This window comes from Apteryx rowi, unplaced genomic scaffold (genome assembly GCF_003343035.1).
Source record: "Apteryx rowi isolate R43461 unplaced genomic scaffold, aptRow1 scaffold_862, whole genome shotgun sequence".
In the NCBI taxonomy this organism is placed as follows: Eukaryota; Metazoa; Chordata; class Aves; order Apterygiformes; family Apterygidae; genus Apteryx; species Apteryx rowi.
In genome coordinates, this window is record NW_020451163.1 from 188,337 (window position 1) to 194,336 (window position 6,000).

The window sequence follows — 6,000 nt, forward strand, 5'->3', positions numbered from 1 at the left end:
ACGCAAATGCAGCCAGACAGCTTGAATACGTGAGAAGCAAGTCTGAGTCACAACAGGCAGCAGAAAGAAAGTATATAGCAAGAACATATCTTCCACCCTGGCTTCTACATGCACCTCTATCTAGCTTCTTGTCACAAAGCAGAGCATGGCATTGTTTCAAGACTGACTCATTCAAGCCCGCTGCAGCCATTACATTAACACTCACAAGAGAGATGAGTTGGGGTGGGTGTAGAGAGTGGAAAATCAACTACCAAAAGTTTATAAGGCTGCTGAGTTCCATTTCAAGTCTTTTTGCCTGGGCGCTCCTACTAAATTTCGTTTCCAATCCTTGTAACTCAAACAAAAATTGTTATGGTTTGAAAGTCAGAGATCCAACAGCATGTCTGTTCTATTTCCCCCACACATTTGGTGAGAAAGAGATCTGAATCAGTCAGTCTTAGGCCCACATTCCTTATTTGCAGTTACCATTTGCTATGCAGGACAGCAAACATCAATCTACATACAGAAAGGATGAAGATGGACCAGATATAATCCATGTCCAATCTTCTATTTCTTGACAGTGAGTCTTAATATCACACGAGAAAGGAGCTGTTGAACACAAGCCCAATCAGAATGTTTTTCAGATAAATATAGTAGAAATGCAAATGAGAGATTTCTCCTCTCTCCCCCCCCCAAAAAAAAACCATTCAATCTCAAGACAACTCAGTATTGCTTTCCAAGAATAAAAATTTTCCTTCTGCATTGCATTATAAATGTAGGATACAGAAAACAGCAAGAAATTGCACCAGTTACTTGGAAAGGTATGTGTCAGGTGCAGAGAGTCAGTGCTTACTACAAAGCACTGGGACTCTATGGAAGGTAAGTAATCCTCTCCTTTCTGGCAGGAAGTTGCTTGGCAACCATTTGTCTTATTCAAGAACAGTTATTAAATCTCTTAAACTTTGAGATGAATTAATTCCCCAAGTTACTCAGTCAAAAGCTCTAACCTTCAACACTGCTAGATATTAGGAATCCCTTGGCTCCCTAGGAAGCTCTCATACCTCAGTCTTGGCTTACCAAAACCTCTCTCCCTCTCCAAGCATAGAAGTCAATATATGCAAAAGCAGCTAATCCAGAACAAACAGCAGAACAGTTTTATGATGTATACCTAGAGTCACTGTCTCATAACCTAACACTTGCACCATATATAAACTGCTTTAATCCATCCCTCCCCAGAAGGAATAAAAATTGGTAGAACTGACATTCTGTGCATTCAGTTAGCTGGCCCCTTTCTAGCTTGCTGACTCAAGAGTTCAGTGACTGGGTTACTGGCATCGCAAAACCAACATGTTTCTTTAAAGTCTGCTCTTTGGGGCTGCTTATATAACAGAGCACTCTAAAAACAGCAGTCTGCAAGTAGCCTTGATATGCGGAGGCTGCCACCTCACTCAGCACAGACCTGCCTAATCACTGCATGAGTGGCCCCCTCCAACAACTTAGACCAGTTTATCACTAAGTCCACATCAGTGGCTTCTTATTCTGCAAATGATGCTTCAACAAACCAGCAAAAACAGGGCAGTTTCCTTATTCTGTGTCAGACCCAAATACACAGCAAAACAAGTGGTGTCCTACAGACCAAATTCAGCCCATGAAACACTGCCACATGTCCCAGCAGAGCTGGTGAATAAGGGAAGGCCCATAGTAGCCTGTTTTAGAAGGCGAGCGCAGGAGTTGGGCTCTGCCTGGCCTGTGTCAGGAGCACTCTCATACCTCCCAACTGTGATGTTCTGAGCACTGTTAGCCCCTTTGGACTTAACCTGGGAGAAAATGTTCCCCTAGCATGCAGATCCTGGCAGAGTCAGGTCAATCCAGAGCCACAGACACARCAGTTGCCTCCTTGCCAGGTCTGAGCAACCTACACTACTGGTGTGTTCCCTCTTCCCAAGCATGCCATTTCCCTGCAACTCCTACACTGTCCTGATAAAGCGCACAAACAATTAATTGTCAAACTCATCATCCTTGCCAAAACTCTTGGTGCTCATACAATACAATCCCCCTCCTCCCTTCCAGCCCTCCAGGCTCTATCCACTAAAGGACAGAGCAAAGTCAGAGAGCCACACGGGAAGATGATCAGTACAAGCTGCATGGCCCAGCAGGCTCTGCTGGAAAGGAGTCTCTAGGTATTCTCCTCCCATACTTCTCTCATATTTGGGAAGGCAATTGCCTGAACAGAACATTGATTTAGAGGGATCATCTTCAGAAAGCAGTCAGCAGCTGAGTTGAAGGAAATTCAAAGGTACACCAAGCAGAGGGCACCAGAATGGCACAGCAAAAAAGAGGAGGAAGAGTACAGGAGCAAGGCATGCATCAGAGTATCCTGTTACAGCTCTGGCAGGAGGCAATCTGCTTGGCTTGGAAAGAGCAGTTTGGGAAATCTACAGTTCTCAACTTTACACCCCAACTGACTCTTGAAATAAATACTTGGAGAGTCCTGCTCTRCAAGGTACCTGGCATCTTGGCTGAAAACTGTTACGTGTTTCTTCAGCAACTTTCAAACCAGCAGCTGCCTGAACAACAGACTGACATTCACTGGCCAGTTATCCAGGTAAACCCAGGCCTCAAAGCCCTGTGATTTTACCTGAACTGCTTGCAACTCCACCCCATGAAGCAATAGGAACTGTTGCTGCTTTAGGAGCACCTCCTTAATCAGGTGGGCTCCTTAGAAAGAACAGTTGTTACCCGGTTGTGGGTGTAGGAGTGACAAATGCACTCCATTAAGCACACTCCATAGGACTCGCTCTTAGACTACTTTGTTAAGAGTAGGATGGTCTCAGCTAACATGGTCTGTCAAATAGAGCATTTCAAGCCTGCCAACACCAAAATCACCTCCATCATTATGTTATACTGGGGCTTATGACCCATACACTAGGTCTTCATTCAAACCACGAGGGCAAAGATAATTCAGTTACAAGTAACTGCTAAAGGTTATAGCCAATTTTAAATCCGATTGACAAATCTTAATCATCCTGCAGCTGCGTCCTCTCAGACCATTAACAGCAAATAACAGTTGGATATCAATGTATAAAAGGGGCAAAACAAAAAGGCAACATGCAATCTCTTGAGATCCAGACAGACCATCTCTGTACTTACTTGTCCTGAGTTCAATACAAAATCTGTACTGAAACCAGAGAACTGAACGCAAATAAAATCTATAATTTAACCAGTTCATTCTAGACTAAGCTCTTGAGGCCTAAGTTGCAGATTTGAACGCTTTCAGTGCTGACAAATGGGTTCAATAACAGATACACTGCTATAACCACCAATAAAGTGTCTAATTTGTGACACTGGTACTGTTGCCTACTGTCCCTAAGGAAGGTGTGGGAAAATGTTTTTAGTGTTATTCATGTTGCATTCTTTAGGAGTCTTAGATCCTACATCCATAGCTTCTGCCAACCTGCCCAAAGTCTCAGAAGAGTCAAGGACTATTCGTTTTCAGGAAGCCCAAAGTAGCCTGATATCCTACCAAGGTATATGCTGAGGTTTGTAGCAACTCTGTTAAGAGGGGAAAAGATAATCCATGGAGGAATAGTAGCAGCTCTGATATAGGCAAGTGCTAGCCACTAAGTGTATAACAGTTTCAGACAGAGGAGGATGCAAAGAGAGAACAGAAATAAATCTTGCTTTATTGCACCTCCTTTTGAAACATTTCACTACATAATGCTCAACTCCAGAATCCTTTCTGGAGCTTACAGCATCCTCTTCCTCTCCTCACCTCCCYCCCATTTTCACTGCCCAGATCTGTAACATGCTAACACTAGGCTCTGTGGAAGCAATTGCTCCACTATCCCTGTCTAGACAATATGAAATTGTCACAAATGACATCTAAAGCACAATTAGCAGAGAAACTGCAATTTCCACTCTCCTCCCCCGCTCACCAGGAAAAAAAATCACACATTAACATCCTCCAGGTTGTCAGTCAAAGTCGTGGTGATGAAGATTAATTCTGCTCACCCTGGGAGATGCTTCAGGCCCAGCTTGCTAAATAGCAGGAGGGGGATTGTGGGGTGGGGGGAGGGTTGCTTTTATTATTATTATTATTATTATTACTACTACTACTACTACTACAAGGAGATATAAATTGCCTCTGTTTAGTAGCGTTATGTTGAGTTCTCAGCAGACTCCTTTCCTATCAGACATCCATAACTATGGAACAGCCTTTCTACACTCCCTCATTTACTTTGGGTCTGCAAACAGCAAAAATCACTAGTGAAGGGGAAAAGGAAACACGGTCCAAGTTACAGAACACCCGTAAGATGAGAAACACCGAGAGACTATCAATATGCTAAAGCATACTGACAACACTGGCAGCTTCTGTGAACTTCCTCCCAGGGTTTTACATTGTCTCTCAAAAGGCTTTTGCATCCCCTGCTGCCCATTTGGAGGTGAAATTACCAAACTATTTTGTATTACATCCCTCTTCCAGTCCTCTGATTTACAGCTAGCAGTCAGTTCTGAGTGCTGGTCCCTATGGATATGCTCCTACGGTTCCACACATAAACATAAAACAGTGACAGTGTAAAAACAGATTATATTCAGTCATCTTCCTCTTACGAAGGGGCAAAATTTAACATAAAGATAAGAAATCTGAAGCACAAAGACAGCTGAACATTCTCCAGCTGTCCAATAACACTGCTATCCTCCCTCAAATCCAAGCCCAATTATTAACTGTTAACAAGCCCAGTTAGCTCCTGGAGATCAGTACTAGTCTGAATACACATACTAAACAAAAATTTCACCCAATCCAATCCATTGGTTTGGTGGGGKTTTTTTTAAAACTTCTCTTCTCAGAAGAATAGGAAAAAAAACTATTTCACCAGAAATCTCTGCATTGTATTACAGAATTTCAGAGTAAACTGAAGTCACATAGGCAGAAACGATCAGGCGTTTTGTTCCATAGCTTCATTCTTCATAAAAGTCTTGTAGTTCTTTTCAAACAGCAAAACACTATAGCTATCACCAGTGTCATATTCAAGCTTAAAATAAAGAAGCAATCAGTATGCAGTTCTAAAGATTCCCTGAAAAGATGATTTCCAAAATTAAATCCTTAACAGAATCTATTCTGACACCTGTACGCTAACATTTCTAGTCCATTTCAGCTTTCTATGACTAACCATAACCATGTGAGAGTCTGGCATCAGGACTGTATTAAAACAGATCCCAAGTAGAAACAGTCATACAATAAGGGCACAATTTTCTTAAGACAACTGGAACCATATACAAGAGGGGGATACCCAGCCTTATCCTTGAGAATTTTCAGCACTGATGAAAATTTAATACTCACTTCTGCAGCTCCCCAAATTAGCTCCCCCATTCCTTGTTCATACCTTCACCTTAAATTCCTCATCCCCAATGACAAACTGGAATTGGTGGCTGTCTTTCTTAGGAATACCCAAGCCCTGTCAGGCACCCTTCTGATCATGTTTTTAAATTGTGCTACATAAAGGACACTTTTTACAATAATGTTTTCTTTCTTAAGGAAAGTATGGAAAGCAGTGACAGCAAAGATACAATACACGATCCTAAATATGTTCCAAAGATGGCCTTTGTAGAAGGCTTTGGTCTCTGAGGAGCTTGTGCTAATTGTGAAGGGCAAACAGAGTCAGAGAAGACATCCTTCCCAGATGAAGGTGCTGACAATACAAAACTGGGAGAAGTGGTTCATACACCAGAGGGCTGTGCTGTCATTCAGAGGGATCTTGACAGGCTGGAGAAATGGACAGAGAGGAACCTCATGAAGTTCAATAAGGGGAGCTGCAAAGTCCTGCACCCGAGGAGGAACAACCTTATGCATCAGCACACATTGGGAGCTGACCGGCTGGAAAGCAGCTTGGCAGAGAAGGACTTGAGGGTCACAGAATCACAGAATCGCTGAGGTTGGAAGGGACCTCTGGAGATCATCTAGTCCAACCCCCCTGCTCAAGCAGGGTCACCTAGAGCACATTGCACAGGATTGCATCCAGG

General features: G+C 42.9%; 1 protein-coding gene across 11 annotated transcripts in view; it reads right to left on the minus strand.

Moving 5' to 3' along the window:
• AMBRA1 (autophagy and beclin 1 regulator 1) overlaps positions 1-6,000 on the minus strand; it is a 144,504-nt gene that overhangs the window by 106,617 nt on the left and 31,887 nt on the right. The gene's annotated exons all lie outside the window — the stretch shown is intronic.